Source organism: Chinchilla lanigera, unplaced genomic scaffold, assembly GCF_000276665.1.
Source record: "Chinchilla lanigera isolate Chin_1 unplaced genomic scaffold, ChiLan1.0 scaffold00013, whole genome shotgun sequence".
Lineage (NCBI taxonomy): Eukaryota > Metazoa > Chordata > Mammalia > Rodentia > Chinchillidae > Chinchilla > Chinchilla lanigera.
The window spans coordinates 13,101,905-13,120,777 of record NW_004955414.1 but is presented as its reverse complement, the minus strand read 5'-3'; the positions used below and the strand labels follow the sequence as shown (position 1 = coordinate 13,120,777).

The following is an 18,873-nucleotide window of genomic DNA, read 5'->3' as shown; positions in this document are numbered from 1 at the left end:
GCTGCATTTTGAATGTAGAATAAATTCCATTTCATTGGTGCTAGGTAATACCTGAAATTCTACCCACCAGCATTTTAGACACTTTCCTTTTTCAAAAGTGGTGTGGGGGAGGGGTGGAAGTGGGAAAAATTAGTATTCCTGTTGCCTACAATCTGGGCTACCTTATGACTGGATAATTCCAAATAAATCTTGGGAAATTCCTTTGGGAGTCCTCAGAGAGATGATTTTCACCCTTCCTAACAATGTATGGAAGAAAAATGCAGAAGAGATGGAGCCTCTTAGCAACCTGAGAAACACCTAGCCAAATGTGGGAGTGTCCTAAAGATGGCACCATTGTGCTGCAAAGACAGTGAAAATGCAGATGTTTTCAGGCACCCTTCCACGACAGCTCGAGAAGGGTTCCCACAGGGCTCTCTCTTACAGCCATCAGTGCAGTGTTCTAGAAGGTCACTTCCCTGCCTAAAGCTCTTCCCTGGTACCTTGTCACCCTCACGTGCAAGTTGCTCAGCCTGACGCTCAAGGTCTATTAAAAGCAGACCCTTTTGCAGGCTTTTCTATCCCCACATCCCTTGTATTAAGTATCCTGTCCTAGCAGTACCAAACCATTTGCCATTTTTCAAGCAAGGCCAAAAGAAAAAAATAAAGAAGCAATTAACAACTTCAAGGAAAATGAAAACATGCACAAGAAAGGATAAATAGTTATAGTATACTAGTTGGCTTTGGAGCAAAAAAAAAGAAAACTAAAACCAGAGCCAAAACCCCCATATATTATATAATCATTATTGTATAACCAATGACTACTAATTTTATCAAAAATGACTATAACAAGTAGAGTCATAAGGAAAGGTGAAGCAAGAGAGCAGGTGGCATGGGAGTCCTGTCTTGCATAAAATCAATAAATAAATAATGTTCAAAACTGATAAATGAAGAAGTAACAGTATTTGGAAACAGGGAGGGAAGTAGGGCAAATAGCTGAAGACATCAGAGCTGTCTCCCGTGAGTGGGGAGAACCATAGGGAGAGGTTTTTACTTTGTATTGTAGGACTTTTGCTAAAGCTTAACTTCTAAAATTTGTGCACATATTACTTTCCATTAAATGTAATTATAAGTATAAAGTTGTTGTAAAAAGCCATGGAAGTCTAACTTTAACATCGGGTTTGATGTTACTGCTGCAGACACTTTGAGAAAGGACAGGGTAAACAGAGCTGCAGGGTGGTATTTTACAGATCAAGATAACTTGCTTTCTAATGCGGTGAACACCGGTGATTAGAAGAATCATCTGGAATCCATCAGTGATATAGGCTTTTGAAGGCTTTGGAAATGTTTATTTACCTGGCTTTGCAGATGATAATTTTCTAGGTTTGAGGGATAACGACTAAAATCTTTGTAATATTGTGCATTTCTGTTGCTTGTTATAAAGTATTGGTATTCACCAAAATGTCTTCCCTATTTAAGTCATTACAGCTTTTTCTCTGTGCACCAATATTCAGTGAGCAATTTGCCTATAGTTCAGCTGTGAGCACAGTGCTAGGAACCCTGCATGTGGACCACTGTGCTGTATGCTTAGAGCTTGTTTCTGATGGCGTATTTGCTTGTGTGCATTGTGGCTAATAGCATAGGGACGGATTTAATCAAGTTGACATAGGTTGCTTACTGCTGTGTGCCATTTTCTTACCAATATATTTGCTTTGTCCACATGAACTGTATAGCAATTTTTTCCAGGTTATTTTCAAAGAAAAGAAGCAATGATGTATTACTTTTATATTAAAAAAAAAAACAAAAAACCACAACATTTGTAAGGAAAGTAACGGCTCTATACCACCAATCTCCTAGTTCTCCTACTAAAGATAATTAAGCACGTGTCAAAAAACAGAACGTGTTCTAGTAAGGTATGTAAATGGAGAATAGTTTACACAAATCAGAAAAAAAAATCAGATCTCTTGAGGAAAGAATGAGATTTAAATAGCAGCTATTAGGGCTCAGAGGGATGTTTCTTATAGGAGATTTTACTTGAAACACAGGAGGTAGCAGGGTCTCCTTTCTGTACAGAATTAGGCTGGCTCTATCCCAAAGTGCCCACTAGACCCACACACAGGACTGACACAGTGCCGCACTAAAGTGAAAGGTTCTTCACTCTGAAAACTTAACGAGACATGTATACAGTTTTCTGTCCATTTTGCTGAGGATGTCTTTATTCTTCAAGTTGGGACTATGTGAAAGCACAGATCCCATCAGAGAGTTGGCATTCAGCTAGGCCCAGGGCTCTCCCAGGCACCCACCCTAGAAGATAGAAAGAATCTTTTCCCTTTCCTCCTTAATCACTTAATGCAAAGCCATCCTCAATGACACCCAGAGCTTCCATTTTGAACTCCCTTAGAGGGTGTGTGTCCCTCTGTATCTATCCAGCCTCTGCCAGAGACAACAATCCTACATCTCACTGTGCCCACTCACTGGTCCTGCCGAGAGTGTGTGTGTGTGTGTGTGTGTGTGTGTGTGTGTGTAGTGCCTTCTCTGAAGCTGTCATCATCCCTACCACCCAGTCCCCTACTGCTCCAGTAAGCTATCTTACCCAGTAACTATCCTGTTGCTATAAGGGGAAACCAGTCTAAACATGGCAGGGAAAACAATGGAGCTGGAACATTTCAAGAGGGTGATATTATATTTTAAGAAGCAAAAAGATTTCCCCCCATAGTCATCACATGAAAGGTATGAACAAAAGCCTCAAAGGAAAAATACCATTGGGCTACTAATTCCTAAAGTAACAAATCTCAATATTTAAATGTGTGATAGAGCTCAAGCAATTAAAATGATGCAGAAACAGTTAAAAATCTGCAAGGACTTTGTCCTAATAGATTTCCTAGCATTGAAATATGCTTTGGAATACCCTAGAATTGACTGTATAATAAAGGAAGGAAAGAAATGTGGGGGTTACAAGCACGGGCTTTAGAATTATATCCACTAAGCCTCCAACTCCAACTCTCCCATTTGCTGGCTGTTTGACTTTGCACACCTTGCATAACTTTTTGAATTCCATTTTCCTTGTAATTAGTGGAAATAATTAAACCTTCTCCATAATTATACAATAGATTATCACTGGAAGAATTAAGTAATCAGATATGAGAGGCATGTCCCACAAGGATGGCACCCACTGAGTGAGCACTGGTTGGGTACAGTGGCTTGGACACAGACCTGGAATCCAGCCCAACCACTCAGCAGTTTGGGAGTTAGACATCATACTCATCTGCACGAAGGAGATGACAGTGCTTCGTCAAATGTGAAGATTCCATGCGGGTGGTAGTAGGCATTTCCGATATTTTTATGTCTGTGACTTTTAGAATGAAAAATGCTCTGGCAGGACGGTTGACAGCAGGGAGAACTGTGGCCCTGATGTCAGGGCCTGGGCTACCCAAAGCCACTTCACCCCTGCTCTTGCAGGTATCTGTCTGTACCTACAGCCTGGTGGCTCACCAAGCAGAGAAAGGAGGCTCACATTGCCCGGATAACATCCATTACCCACGCTTTGGCTCCGTTTGCTTGTAAGTCTGGATTCCCTCAAAGGTCACCTATAAATTTACATCATCTTTCTTCCTGCCAGAATGTTCTAGACACTCATAGTGGGTGAACTCAGCTGTCAGTTGGGGTTAAAATAGGCAGGACAAAGAAATAGCAATCATACTGCTTCCATGTGCGGTGGGTAATTACAGAATCTGCTAAATTACAGTGATTAGGCATCTCCAAGGAGAAGTCAAAAGAAGTCTCCAGCAACTTCGAAGGTGGGAGGGGAGAGTTTAATTAAACAGCTCCTCACAACTGATTTAATCTCTCCCTTGGAAAATCCCTAGGGTTCAGAAAAGAGGGAAAGAGGGCTAGAGAGGGGGATCTGGAGAAATCCTCCCACAATGGGGCTGCCCAGGTCTGTAAAAGGTTCTTGGGGAATAAGTGATGAAATGGGAGATGCTGGCCATTATTATGGAAATGTAAGACTTAAGCCAAGAAGCAGGGCCCTTTGGGCAGGTGGTAAAGAGGGGCCTAATTATAATAGTTTCTAACATCCTGCTGGGGCCAGGGTATATTTGCATAAATACAGCCAAGCCAAGCTTCAGGTGGCTGTAGATTTTTCTCTTGAAGGATTTATTCTCCTTGTGTCAAAAGTTCACCACCACCAGCCTCTGTCATTTTGGTGCAAAATGTGCCTTTTTTAAAGCCACCAAACATTGAAAACAAAGGCCTCTCTGCTGGGAGCCTATTTTACTAGCAAAGGTTTCTTTGAAGACTAATTAAATTTTTATTTGGGACGAACAAAAACCATTGCAAGTGGGGGGGCAGGTGCCGAAGAACTGAACAATTTTGACTGGGCAGAGGTCCGAGCCTCTGTCCAGGACTAATTTTAATGAGGAGGGCTTTGCAGAGACGGATGAACGTCTGTGGACCAGTAAAATGCCTGCTGGGCTGGTGGTCCCCAAGAGAAAATAGTTTTAGAAGGGCCGTCACACAGCACTTAGTCTGAAGTCTAGGTTTGTGACATTCAGAAGTTGTTGTAACTTTTCTAGGTCTCATCTTCCACTTGCTCTGGATATGCTGCAGATTTTAACATCACAGGATGATTCTGAGATTCTTAAACAGAAATGACTTAGGGAGAAGTTAACTGATCAATGTTTCAAAGTTCTGTTTATGCCATTACCCTATTCAGAAACCTTCTATGGCTTCCACAAATTAACTCCTAATTAGCTAGTTAGCTCTAGCGCAGTAAGAAGGGTATGTTCTGGGAGTGAGCTTTCTCACTGAGTTGGGTCTCTCTGCTAGAAACTCTTCGGCTTCATTCCACATGGGGCTAAGACTCACCCATCTGTTTTGTGTAATCCTGACAATGACTTTGAGCCTTGGTTTGCTCATCTATGAAATAAGAAATTTGCAAAGCCTTAGTGCCAGGATCCTTGCAAAGATGAAATTCATCTACTTGTGTGAAGGGGCCTCGGCCACAGTGGGTTCTCAGTCAAAGTCCATAGGCTGTGACAAAAGTTACACTGAAGATTTCCAGGTAAAGGACAAAGCACCTTATCCAAAAAATCTTGACTGTAAATTCAAATAACATCCCAGATTTTTTAAAGAGGGGACGAAGAGTGTGGATAAGACCCCTTTCTTCTGATTGCGGCAATGATTAAAACCAGGCCTTCAGCAGAGAAAAATTCGACACACTCGAACCCTTTGGAGGCAGGAAGCTATCGTCTAAAGGTCAGCTTTGTGGCCCAGACTTCGTGCAGTCAGGGGAAGGGCTCCAAATGGTTATGCTTTCCTTCTGCAGTGTTGCCGAAAGGATTTGAGAATCCACAGGGCCTCATCTGTTGTTCCTTAAGCAAACATCTAATGTAATTTGAAATTTCACTTCATCATTCTGATGGCCACTGGCAACTCTTCTTCAAGCCCGTTAACTCTCCCTTTCAGAGAGGTCATGGCACTGTCTGAGCAGGCCCAGAGGTGCCAGCTCTACAAAGGGTTCTCTCTGCCCACCAGTCAGGAGGAAAATTTCAAGCCAGGTTGTAGAGCAGTGCCCTGTCCCAGCTTCCCCGGATGATTTGCAAGCTGTCTTTTCTTCTCCCAAAGCCAGTCTTTTTAAAGGCCTGCTACCCCTCAATCCGAAAGCAGCCCTGTATATATTACAAAGAAAGGAGCTCCACAGTCTAGAAGGGAGGCAGGGTAAGAAGGGAATCTGCTGTGGCCAGATAGAGGCAGTTGGGCTCTGAAGCCCCCGGCCCAGAGCAGTATTTTTCTTGTGTGTTAAATATAAGAGCTACAGCAGGAAACAGGTACAGGTATGACATCAAAGCATCCAAAAACTAAACCAATAGATATTTACCATAGAGCCCATCAGGAAGGAAAATGGCCTTTGCCAGCATTCACTGGCTTTTGGCAAACTGTCATCTTATTTAACCCTGGCAAAACATCCCGGGGGGGGAAAAATACAACCCAGTGCAGTAGGTGTTGTTGTCCCATTATAGAGTGTCTGGTTACGGGACTGGCCTAGGGTCACTGTGCTATTAAGGGACAAGGCCACTCTGTGGAATGATAGAGTATAGCTTCAAATCAGACACTCTTTACTGGCTATGTCTCCTTCAGGAGGTTAACAGAACCTCTGTGCTGCATTTAAACATGGCAATGATAAATAGTAATGTCTGCTTCCAAGGGTTATAGGAGGGTTTCATGAAGTAATTCCCATAAAGCACTCAGTAGACTGCCTGGCTCAGGGTGAGTGCTGAATAAATGTTAGCCACTGTCCTACTGTGAAGTACATTCTAACCTAATGGACTAACCAGACTTGCAGAAGGGCAGTTCAATTCTTGTACTTGCCAAAGTCCTGGATCTTTGCAAAACAAAATAAACAAACAGGAAAGCAAACAGACAGACACGCTTCCTAAAGCTGTGAGGGATCCAGTCCTGTGAGAGGATGGGCCAATTCAACACAACAGTGTCTGGACAGCAGCCCAGGGGACAGCACACACGGGTCACATGGTGTGATGATATGTGTCCTCTGACTCCTGCTGGGGATGGGAGGAGAACAGCGCCTTGAGCATGGGTGGGAGTGACAGAAGGCAGCAAGTATTCCAGGAGTGTTCTAAGGAGGCCTCAGAATACCCCCTAGATTTACCTTGTTGGGAACTAACAGTACTAACAGCATTAACACTGGACCATGACCAACCCAAGTTCAAACACTCTACCGGTTAGTTCCCTCATCTGTGCAAAGGAGGCTGGTGAGATTTAGTGCCAAGAGTTGTTGAGCTTGGATTCAGCACCTTTGCCGCTGAGCTCTCTCAGGGGAGAATGATGTGCCGCGTAGGGCTAGGAACAGGCAAAACTTAGCCTGTGCTCTGTGGACACCATGTGCCGTCTTATGAACTGCGAGCTCCTGCTGACAGTGGAAGCCCCACCCCCTCACCCTTGTCCAGGCTTTCTGCATCCAGCTGGGGCTCAGTAAATGGCAACTATTATTATTACAATATACATGATGGGGTTTGGGAAAGTAACATGCTGCATAAACTCAACATATTATTCGTCTTCCTCTATCTACTTCATAGGTCCTCAATTAAGGCATAATTAAAGATTAGCTAAGGTTACAAGGTTGGCTGCCCACATTTTCTTTCTGGGTTTGGACTTCAGTGCTGCTTGCAACTTTTATTCAAGCCCCAGGCTAGACATAAAAAAATACTCTCAAACACCCAACCCTGCTAAATGCCAATGAGATTTTGCAACCTGTACACCCAGAGGACATGGCTGTGGGTTTGTCAAGTGCTAGGTCTCAGAGTCACGATGGAAGCTAGGGAAGGACACTGGGGGAATGCTGGGCAACTGGGTTTGAGGGCCGGCAACCCCAACTGGACTCCACAGCCATGGCATGCTGGGGTTTCCCTCTCTCTTTCAAAGGCAAGAGGAGGAAAAGACTGGAGGAGCTGGAAGGTAACTTCCAATGCCCAAGTGGTTTCAGAGTCTAGGAAATCTACAGAGCTGTTAGGAGTGCTTCTGCATATCAGAGAGGTACTCTCTCTTTCCAGAGTGAATTTAAAACAATTGCTTCACATAAGGTCAGGTTTCACATACTTAGGGGATTCAGCCATTACCTAGAGTACACTCACCTGATCTGCTTTTATATGAGTTCATAAAGTAGGCGGTGGGAGATGTGTTAATAGTTTTCATGAGGTGCTACAGCCCAAGATCTGGACATGATATGAATTATGCCTGTGTTAAAGCCTTCTTTATACTCTTGGGAGGAAGAAACTAGACATACTACATGTGGCTTTTTTTTTTTTTGAGTAGAAGAACTTCTGATTTACTGTGCAGGAGGGAGTTGTGTTTCATGACGGACACTTATTTTGGTTCTACTTCATTATTTCTGTGCACTTGGTGAGTGTGGAGGTATGCAACTTTTAAGGCTTTCTTGAACATTTGGAAAGAAGGAAAGGAAAGAAGGCAGCTAAGCGCTTATTAAGTTCCTGACACCTTTCACTCCTTGTATGACAATTCTATGTGATAAATTACTGTACTGTGTCTGTTTTATAGGTGAGGAAACGGGCTCAGAGAATAAAGTAACTGGACCAAAGCTAATCATCCAAAAATGTGTTTAATGATACAGTTCCCACAGTTTATTCCATAATTTTATGTGGGCATATGTGTAAAAAAGAAAACCAGAAAAATGACCCTGAAGGTTGGAATCTGGCACACAAGCTTAGGTAAAAGAAAGCTGTTTGGGCCATAGAGTAAGAAAGAAACTCTCCTACATACATTTAAGGTTCTAGAATAGTGTTATAATACTAATTATAATGATGATACCACTATAGGCAGAAAGATTTAAAAATGGGAACCATCCCTTTGATACACATTGCTGAGAAATACATTATTTTAAGGAAATGGTTAACATATTCTTAAAATTCTAGGTAGGAGGTGAAGGAGCTGGATTCTAGTCCTACACTAGTTGGATAGAACTACACCTCAAACAGGTCTCTGTGTCCTTGAAGTAGCATTCCTTCCCCTTAAAATGATGGGTGTTTAAAGTGAGATTCCTAAAGCCCCTTTGAGTTAAAGTTCTGTGATACCATCTGTAAAACTCAATGTAACAGCTCATTCCCCAGTGAGGGGCAAATGAGGTGTTACAGGGCTGCCTCGTAAGTAAGTTTCGTGCCTAGGGTTCATCTCCTTCAAATAGGTAAGCTCCTGGAGGGCTGGAATGCATCAAATGTCTGGCACCCAGCACGTGTCAATAAGTGCTGAGTTGACTGGGAGAGTGACAGAAGGAATGGATCCTATCATCCTGGTGCAGTACTAAAGAACATGGACTTAGGAATCCGAAAGATCTGAATTTAATTTAACTTCACTCTGAGTACAATTTTCCTCCTTGATAAAATGGGAGCAGTAAGAGTTACCTCACAGGATCGCTTCCAGGTTATTGTTATTGCCAAGATGAATGTTTTTATTGAAAAGAAGGCAAAAGAGAGAGAATAAAGGTCTTTAAGCATGCCATTAGCTACTTAATGAATATTTTTATTAGGTTAATGGCAGCTGAGTGTATATACCTATGCTCACTCAACAAGCATTTCTGAAGAAGTGGTAAGCACAGACTATAATACTAAAGACCAGAAAGAGACCATCAGGAAGATTATTTACCAGGTATCTAGTGTAAAATGTGCCCATCACTATAATGCACTAGCTAAGAGGCAGGAATCACCCTACCACCAAAGACAGGAAAAGCAGCTCTCAGAAAGGTTAAACAATTCGCTGAAGGTCAAACTGGTAGAAGCCACTGGATGCAAAAATGAGAAGGTTTAATGAACTAAAGCGAAAATGCTGAGTAACTTGAACATTTCGGCAAGCACTCTGTGCTACTGCCAACAGCAAGGTAATATGCAAGGGTAAGAAGGTATGTGGGGAAGGAGGAGCAGCTCTCTTAACCAACTATGGTGCGCAAGTCAAAATCAAGGTGGAATTCACTTAGAAAGGGGAAGAAGGATTAAAAACTATCATATATGTGTATTTAAATGCAAAAAAGAGGTTAATTAAGGAACTTACTCATTTGGAAAATGATATTTCAAGAATCTTTCAAAAATACTTCCCTTCTTAGAAAAACATCAAATTATTTCTCATTGTTGCAATTTTTTAAAATTGGGTTGCAAATGTGGTTCAGGTGTCTCTGGTGTTCTTGGTCTTTTGTTACCAAACCCACAGAACATTCTGTGCCTGGGGACAGGCAACGACCCTGGGCATGTCTACACCTGGGGGCTCACAATGCAGAGACATGAAAAAGGGGGTCTGGTGGGCACTGCACTCCCAGAGAGGTCAAGGAGAAGGGATTTAAGATTTTTTTGAGTGTGTGTCACTGGGGATTGAACCTAGAAGCTTTCTATCACTAAACTATATCTCTAGGCCTTTAAAAAATTTTATTTTTATTTTTATTTTTGAAACAGGGTCTCTCTAAGTTCCCAGGCTGGCCTCAAACTTTCTTCTGCCTTAGGCTCCTGAGTAGCCGGGATTACAGACACATATCACCACATGAGCCATGGTTCCAGCTTGCAGAATATAAAAGACGGGATTGTGGTTCAAATACCTGCTCCTTTTCATTTCAACTCCAACCGGCCCTTCCCAAAATGTATCATTCTGAATATAAGTTCTGTGAGAAACTCTAAGGAAAATTCTACGGTCAGAAGATTTGGGAAGGATTGTGAATATCCTCCTCTATTCAGTGCCCACAGTTCCCACTACTTAGATCTCATGCAATAAGAAATGTCTATAACCTTAACATTTTCTACATTTATTTGTCCATGGAAACCATACCCCAAGAAGAACCTACAGAGACTAGCAAGGCTAGTTCTCACAGGCACATTTTACAGTCCATTCTGTCTCACCTGGGTTATTTCAACCACTCTAAATATTACTTCTGCATAATCAGTCTTCACCCTGATTATCAAGTGATTTTTCTAGTGGGATATCTATGTTTTACTTTTAACCAAAAACTTAAAAAAAACTTTCTATGGTTCCACACTGGCTATAGATTGAACTATGAACTCTTTAGCATGATATTCAGGATTCTTCCTAGTACAGTTCTAAATGACAAGCCTAGGCTATTTCTTTCTGTATTCTACCCTCTGGCCCCCTGGCATTTGCTTGAGATCTCTTTTCTTTTCTTTTCTTTTCTTTTCTTTTCTTTTCTTTTCTTTTCTTTTCTTTTCTTTTCTTTTCTTTTCTTTTCTTTCTTTCTTTCTTTCTTTCTTTCTTTCTTTCTTTCTTTCTTCTTTCTCTTTTTTCAGTTTTTATTTTGAAATAGCTTTAGACTCAACTAAATTTGCAAAAGTAGTACAAAGAGTTCTCCAGGTCTCTCACTGAGAACATTCATCTTTTCTCAAATGATACTCATCATTTCCTACCTTTGATTTCTGCTAAGATCATCTGTCTTTAAAGGCCATGTCTGATTCATCTTTACATCTCTCCCAGAATGTGGCACTATGTACAGCCCATAGTGCTTGGGGATTCCCAGACTTCTGCATTTCACAGTAAAGTTTAAAAAGTCAAAAATAAAAACAACAGAAGAAAACTTGCCCTCTATTTGTTATCTTAATAGGGAGGACAGTGTTGGACTAAGAGATGGTAACTGTCACATAATTCTGATTGTCTCTAGTTGGGAGTAGAACCATGTACCAAGCACAGCAGGCCATCATTTGGTAGGCTAAGGGCATGGCAAATGAAACCATGAAGAGTTACCTTGGCTTTCTAGCACTTTGTCAGGCTTATGGTACCTGGACTTCTAGAACAAATACAGTTCCAACCAAGCTTGGAATGTAAGCACTAATAGCATTGCCACACAAGACTTTCTCTTGTTTTGATGGCAAAAACAGAAGTGATTCAGACTAATTAAGCACAGAAATTGCACTGAAAACTGAAAGGCCATTTGGAATTCCCAAGTCTCTCTTCTGGCAGTAATACCTGCTTGCAGTCATAGTCGGGGTGCATGCATTTCCGTGCACATCTGTCTTCTTTACAAACTGGATTCCACATGGCTACGGGAACTTTCTACAAGCAGATAAGGGTAACGGAAATCACACGTTTCTGTGGCCTCCTGTCCTTTCCTTTCTCCTTCTCTGCTACTTCATCTGGAACGGAGATCAATTTTTCTGCAGCTCTCAGTCTCCAGAGGAATTCTCGTCTCTCCAAAAGTGGCTGAGCTGTTCATGGGTTTCAGAAGCCCAGAATGATCTTTTCCCACTGCAGAGCTGCCTGTGGCAGGACCCCTCCAAGGCTCCCTGCAGCCAGATGGAATCACACTCAGAATTTATAGCATGGTCTTCCTTGCCTTTCAGAAAGTGGCCCAAAGACTTTCTAGGGTCTCACTAGGGAAGAAGGCGTGCATGTTAGCAACTTTTGAAACAATGCTGTGCTCTTTGGGCATTTTTGTCCCTGGGAGCCCTGTACCTGAAACACTTTTCTTTGGTCTGTCTGCTTGGGGAATCCACATTTATGCTGTAAGAGATGGAATAAGCAGCCCACTCTTGCTATTGCCTTCCTTACCCTACAGAGAAGATTAATTTTTCCTGTTCTGTGTGGTGTTCCACACCAGGCTGCACCAATTGTTAGCGAAATTGGTTAATAACTACCTACCTCGTAAGCTTTAAGTTTTAAATGTTAATATACAGAAAGCCTTTAGAACAATCCAAAGCTTTTAACAATTTATGTCCCATAATCTCTGCTGTTGTCAAAAACAGTGTATTTTGTTATCTTCTTATACATTTTTATGTCCCGCCAGGCCACGAGCTCAGAGAGGGCAGGGATTACGTTCTTTTAAACCTCTTAGCCCAGCACTTAGCACAGGTCAATTTATACAGTAGGAGGGAAAGAAATTAATTAAAAAAAAATCTAAAGTAGCATGTTTTCACCAGAACGTATATAAAGAAAAGGACAAAGGAAAAATAATCTATTATAGTGCAACGTTCAGTAATAAGCACTGTTAATACTCTCTGACATGTTTCATTCTAACCTTATACTGCTCAAATTAGGTTCATATTGGTGTACTGATTCTATCTGGTTTCTACTTAATGTTAGATATGAGTTTTCTTATATCAATTAATATTAATATTACTTGAAAACATGATTTTAATAGCTACTTAAAACTTCATCTTATTGCCAGAAGGTAATGTTCTTTTACCCACTTTCTATTAGCATACACCTAAGGGGTTTTCAGTTGTGCTATTTTTTTAAAAATATTTCTCAAGTTGAACTGTAATCTCTTCCAAGGGGTAGGTAAATCCCAGATTAAATGGAGGACCACTTTCTCTTTAGGAGCAAAGCTCTGGTCTAGGAAGAATGGACGATGGGCCCCTATTCCTGGGATGTCTCTTGGAAGGAGGGGCAGATCTTCCTGGTGGCCCCACTCTAGAGAAAGGCTGAGGCTGAGCGGACAGCAGGAGGCTGTCTCCTCTTCTCCCTTCCATTCCCCTGATGCGCCATCCCATTAACGTTCCTCCTGGGAGATGGCAGTTCCAAAGGACAAGCAAGCATTGTTAGGATTCAAGGGTCCTGAGAATGGGCCCTGTAACCTGAGCTCTAACAGCTTGGCTACGCCTGGGCAGGTCACTCTGGGGACACCCTGGTGACAGATGAAAGTGCACCTCAGAGTCCTGGATTGTGTTTCCAGGGCACAGGTGTGGGGAGATTATCCTTCTGACAAACCAAGCACTTACCCCAATCTCTGCAAGTGCTTTTTTTTCAGACCCTGGTCCTCGGCCTACTAGAAAATCATCCTCAGGTTCTTCTCTGTGAAAGCTAAGAGCTGTCTTCGCCGGAGCCCCTTTGCCTGAAAGAGTCACCCAAAGAACCTGACAAATTGCCTCACTTTGTCCAGTGAAAGAACAGACAAACATCCTGTATTGTGAGTACCCAAGCAGGCTCCTGAGTACCCAAGCAGGCTCCTCCTCCTGGGAGCCCAGGGTAGCCTACCCATTTCCTGGCTGCCTGATCGTAGGCAAACTGCATGCTCTTTCTGAGCCTCACGGACCTCATCTGTGAAAAGGGAACCAAGCTGGTGTCCCAGAACTGCTGTGAGGATGAAACGAGGCCAGGGACAAGAAATCACTCAGCACCCTACGTGCCCAGCATGGGCGCTCTGGGGAAAATGGTGAAAGGGCCTGGGAGGGCTTCAGGAACAGAATGCGGCCCACTGAGGGCGGGGAGGTTGGGCTCCTGCAGCACGAGGCAAGGCTGCCTCTGGGGGTGCAAGCAGGAGCGGCAACACAAGGAAGGGCTGCTCTGCGCAGGTCTGGGCAGCACCCATTCTGCTGGCTGGCACTCAGAGGCAGCCTGGCTCCTGCACTGGGTGGCAGGAAGGCAAGTGCTGGCTGGGTGCCAGCTGGGAGACCACCAGAAGCAGGTGCTGGGGCAGGGTGGACTTGGGGACTGGGCCAGTCGGCTTTGGGCGCCCACCCCAATGTGTTGTACAATCCAGAGCAGGCTCTCTCCGAGGCGGGCTGCCCTGACTCATTCTCACCTCGCAAAGCTGTCCCCGACATGGGCAGGAGCCGCCTCTGACAGAACACAGACTGCATTCCTGGCCTGTCTTTAACCAGATTGCTTTTCTGCAAGAGTCAACATTTTCTGAGTACCTACTGTGTGCTGGGTTCTGCACTTGATGCTTTTGTTCACAGGACCTCATCAGATCACTTTGACACTCTTTGAAATAGTTATTCCCATTCCTTAGCAGCAGGAAGACTCCGCAATATGAGGTGTTTTAAAGGGGGAGGAAAGTGGGGTTATCCTCCTGCATTCACCCTGGTGTACTGCTGGACCCCCCTCCCACTTCTCAGAGCTCCAAGCACCTCCTAAAAGTAAGCCCTGGGATAACCGGAGGCAGTCTGTCCTTGAGGAGCCAGGGGGTCAAAGGAGCAAGTCCTTCTCCTGCTTTCCATGTGCCAGCCCCCCTTCTTACTCTTTCTCAGACATTATCTAAATCACCCTGCCACCCACACCCCCATGGCTAAGAGTTATTATCCCTATTTTCCAAAAGGCAAAAATAAGGTTCAGTGACAAAGATAAACTGCTTGTGCTATGTGGCCGTACGGTGCAGAGGTTACCTGAAGTCAGTTCTAGCTGGCTCCAAAACCATGCTCTCCAGAGAAGCCCTGGGAGGCAGGAATGCTCATGGCTACTTAGAGCAGTGGGCCCTCCACTTCTAGCAAAACTCTCCCCTCAAGCACCGGCACGAGGCCCTGTGAGAGTCTTCAGCACATTCTCTTCCCTCTGCTAGCTCCAGAAGGGTGATTTCGCTAGAGACCCTCGCTGAACGTGTGCCTTTCAGACAAGCGTTGAGCCGTTCCCAGTCTGCTGGCTGGTAGAGGGCCTGCAGGAGGCCAGGCAAGGGCCCCTGCACAAAGGGGGTGCCTTCATCCCCCAACTGTTAGGCAGTTTTCCAGTCCCTGGGGAGGCATGTTCTGAAGCTTGAGATATGTTCAAGAAGAATCCTGACTCTTGAAACAAGTGAGACAGAGCAGGAAGGGACACCCTGGGGTGGGGTGGGGTTCACAGCAAGTGCAGAGGTAGGAACGTTGAACCTGACCTGCACAGGGGCAGGAAACAAGACCAGTCCCTCCCTACCCTCATCTGTCTCTCTTTAAATGTTACTGCCTCTGCCTCACCAGGAGAAATTCACACTCAACAGATATACATCAATTAATCACCGGTCATAAATTCTCATCTGTCCAGAGGGATACAGTTTTTGAGGCATATAAAAAGTTTTCTTTTGTAAGGTTCCTAGATCTTTTTTCAGTACTAGGGATGGAGGAACCTAGGGCTTTCATACTAAGCTGTGTCAGGCCATTATGATGATGACAAGCTCTTGCTAAGATGCTAAGTTGCCCAGACTTGGGCTCAAACTTGGGATCCACCTGCCTCAGCCTTCTTGTACCTAGACCTTCTGCTGGGAAATCTTGACTATCCAGGTGTGCTATGTTAATGTCCAAAGGTACATAGTTAAGAATCTAAATGCAAAAATCAGAATTAAGAGAGGCAAATGGTAAGTAAACATTAGTACTAGCTCTTGTCCTGTACTTTAGGTGCTTTGATTTACCAAATAGCCTACTTACCAAGTATTTTAGTAACAATATTCTGTTTGCATAGAGCTTCTGGGCAAAATGCCTGCTGCACAAAGGTGTTCACACATCAGGGGTGCCTGCCTCCCTGCAGGGCATGCTGGGGAGACCACCTGCCTACACCTGTCCTTGGGAGACTTGTGCTGCTGTGTACCTCCCCTCACAAAAGCCACGTACCAGGTTGAGAGGCTACCAGAGCAGGATGTCTTCATCCCCTCTAGAAAGAAGGTGAAGGAGGGTCCCGGAGGCACAGTGACTTTTGAGCAATGTCACTCAGCTAGTGAGAGGAAGTGCTGGGACAGGAGGTGGAAATCCGCCTGGGATGGGACATAGGACACAGCACTGGAGCCCACAGCAGCAGCCCGGGCTCTCAGTCCCATTCTGTTGGAAATAAAAAGGCACCTGATTCTGGCCTACTGAGCCCTCCTGTGTTTGCTAAGGAAAAAGTCTGCTGAGGATGGCCTTCCTCACCTGGCCAAACGTCTGGGGACCCAGCCTTGTCCTACTGGGGCAGCTGCCTTGCTTTGATTAACAAATGGGAGTTTCTTACCATCCTCAGCATCCCCTGCAACTCCCCCAGCAGCCTGAAAGACAAAACCACAGTGCATTCTTGTCACCCAGTTGAAGGCCTGCTGGGCTGGGCTTGCTGATGTCAGCTGGCATCCCTTGCTTTATCATTCCTGGGGCGCAAAACAACTCTTGAGAGACAGGTCCGGATGTCAGGAGCCTTCCTGCTCTCAGATTCAGGACTAAGGTTAGCTCTGTTCATCCGCCGCGTCTACCTGCTAGGTCCTTTCATAAAGTGTGCCACCACCTTGCTTTGCCCTGCCGGGCTGCTACTGCTGCATCTTCTGTGCAGAGAAAACCACCAGGGCTCAGAATGCACCGCTAACCTACCAGTAAGTGACAGAGCTGGGATTTGAGCTTAGGCCTACCCGACTTCAAAGCCTCTCCTCCCTTTCTACCTAAAAATCTTAATACAAGAATAAAAACAAATTCTTTCCCTCTGATTTTCCATATGATTTCTTTTCTGATAAGAACTGTGGTTTGCTTACCTTTCACATGAAAACAAGAGTAACTGTAGATAAATTTCTTCACGATCAAAATAAGTCAACTACTCTCTACAGAATTCTTATGTACTTGACATTCTCTGATGTAATAAGAAAATATTGACAGAGTACTCATTCTGGATAAGGCACCATACATTCAATAACCACATGTCTAAATGGCATGGGCTATACTGTAATAAACATTGCTTATAAATAACCAAAAGGCTAAAGCCCAGAGAGGGGAAGCAACTTGTCTAATGCCTCACAGATTCAGGGCTCAAATTTGGATAAAAGGCTGCCTGGCATAAGAGATTCTTCCAACCAAAGAATGCACCAGCTTCTGGGTTTGATTGGATTGTGGTCTGAGTTTGAGGTAAAGGGGGTTGGGATTTGAGTGGGGGTAGGATGTTTGGGGACCTGGCCAAAGACTTGAAAAGCAGAAGGGGGCTGAAAAGTTTTATCCCCAAACGCTAGCTCCCTGGAAAACTTTACAAAGAGAAGTTTGCCTTTCTAGTCTGGAGGAATTTTTCATGTTTCAGCTCATGCTGAATTGTTTTATGCTGCAGCTATAAACCTCCGACAGACAGAGTGTGGGGACAAGGCTGACCCAACTTTAACTACAGAACGCGGCCGTAAAGCTCAGGTTACGAGGATCACTCGTGGTGCGAGAGTGCACATAATGCATTCCAGTCATCCTGCCTCGCACACAGGGCTCTTTCTAGGGTGGGGGCTCCCCACACTCCAGCCAATGTGGTTCCCATTACAGGCTTCAGCGCCTTGCTGAAGTCTCCTCCTTGCCCAGCACTGGTCTGTTTCATCGCAACCGCCAAGCTGTGGATCTTCTGTAAAGGCTCGGAGGGTTTCCGCACCCACGGGAAGGCTGTGGGAGAGCGGGCTGGCACAGCAAAATATGCCCAGTCTCACCCACCCCAAGAAACCTTCCCCTGAAGCCCAGCTGTTACTTTCTAGCCTCTTTCCGACCCAAATACAATCTCTCATGTTTTAATTTGAAAAATTTCCACACCACAGGAAAGTTAAAAGAATAGTAAAGAAACACCCAGCCCGAACAACTGAGGGACTTAGCAAGACTCTGTCTGAAAATAGAAATAAAACTCAGTGCAAAGGCGCCACGTTCAATCCCAAGTATTGCAAAAAATAAAAATAATAAAAAGATAAAACTTCACCTAACTCTGTCGATTCTAATGTGTTGCCACTCTGTGATATCTCTGTATTTATATGTAATTTTTTTCTGAGCCAGTGGAGGGAAAGTTGTAGGTATCAGTACTTTTCATATCAGTACCCATCTCTAGGCCAGGGATGGCTGCCTGGCAAGTGCAAGGTCCTAAATTCGATTTGTGGTACCCAAAAAGCAAAATCCAGGGGAAGATGTTCAGTACCCATCTCTACAAATATGGATATTCTCTTGCAGAGCCAGAAAATCACAGCATAACTAAGCAAATTAACAATTTTCCTATGATACTATCTGATACTTAGCCATCTTTAAACATTTCCTCAGTTTTTCCCAAATAGCTTTCTCACAGCTTTAAAAGAATCAGGATCAGCTGCCAATTAGTTTGCTTTGTTTTTACTTTGTCCTTTGCTGTGTTATGACTCTGTGGATTTGTGTTTATACAAATTTTATTTGTATGATTTCTCATGTTAAACCCCAGATAAACGCTTCCTTATGTGAAAAAAAAAAATCAGAATCCAATCAAGATCCAAGTGTTACATTTGGCCATTGTACTTTGTTTGTCTTTTGGAATAAGCAGGCGCTCTCACATACCCAGATGCCCACCTTTCTTTTCATTCATGATACTGACCTTTCAGGAAAGTCTAGCTCATTGCCCCATAGACTGTCCTACATTCGGGGTGTGCCTGTGTTGTTTTGATTACATGTAAAATAAACACCTTTGATGAACACACCTCACGTGTGATGACATGTACTTACTGTACCGCATCAAGATGGGTCAGTAATGGAGCACTCCAACTGGTCACTTGTTTCCTCACTGTGACAGTTCCCTGCTTGCTTCCTCCTGTGGTACAAGGACCCACCTCTTTGGATCAGTTATCTAAATTGCCTCTTCTCTCTCATCCCCCATCTTTCTCTGGGCTTAGCCTCTACACCCTGAAAATGTTCTCACCAAAGTCTCCAGTCCACAGCCAGTGATCACATCAGGAGACTTTTCACATTTGCCTTTTTTTTTTTTTTTTTT

The 18,873-nt window shown here is 43.9% G+C and overlaps 1 protein-coding gene across 8 annotated transcripts in view; it reads right to left on the bottom strand.

The window, feature by feature from the left end:
* Tenm4 (teneurin transmembrane protein 4) overlaps positions 1-18,873 on the bottom strand; it is a 715,396-nt gene that overhangs the window by 243,746 nt on the left and 452,777 nt on the right. The gene's annotated exons all lie outside the window — the stretch shown is intronic.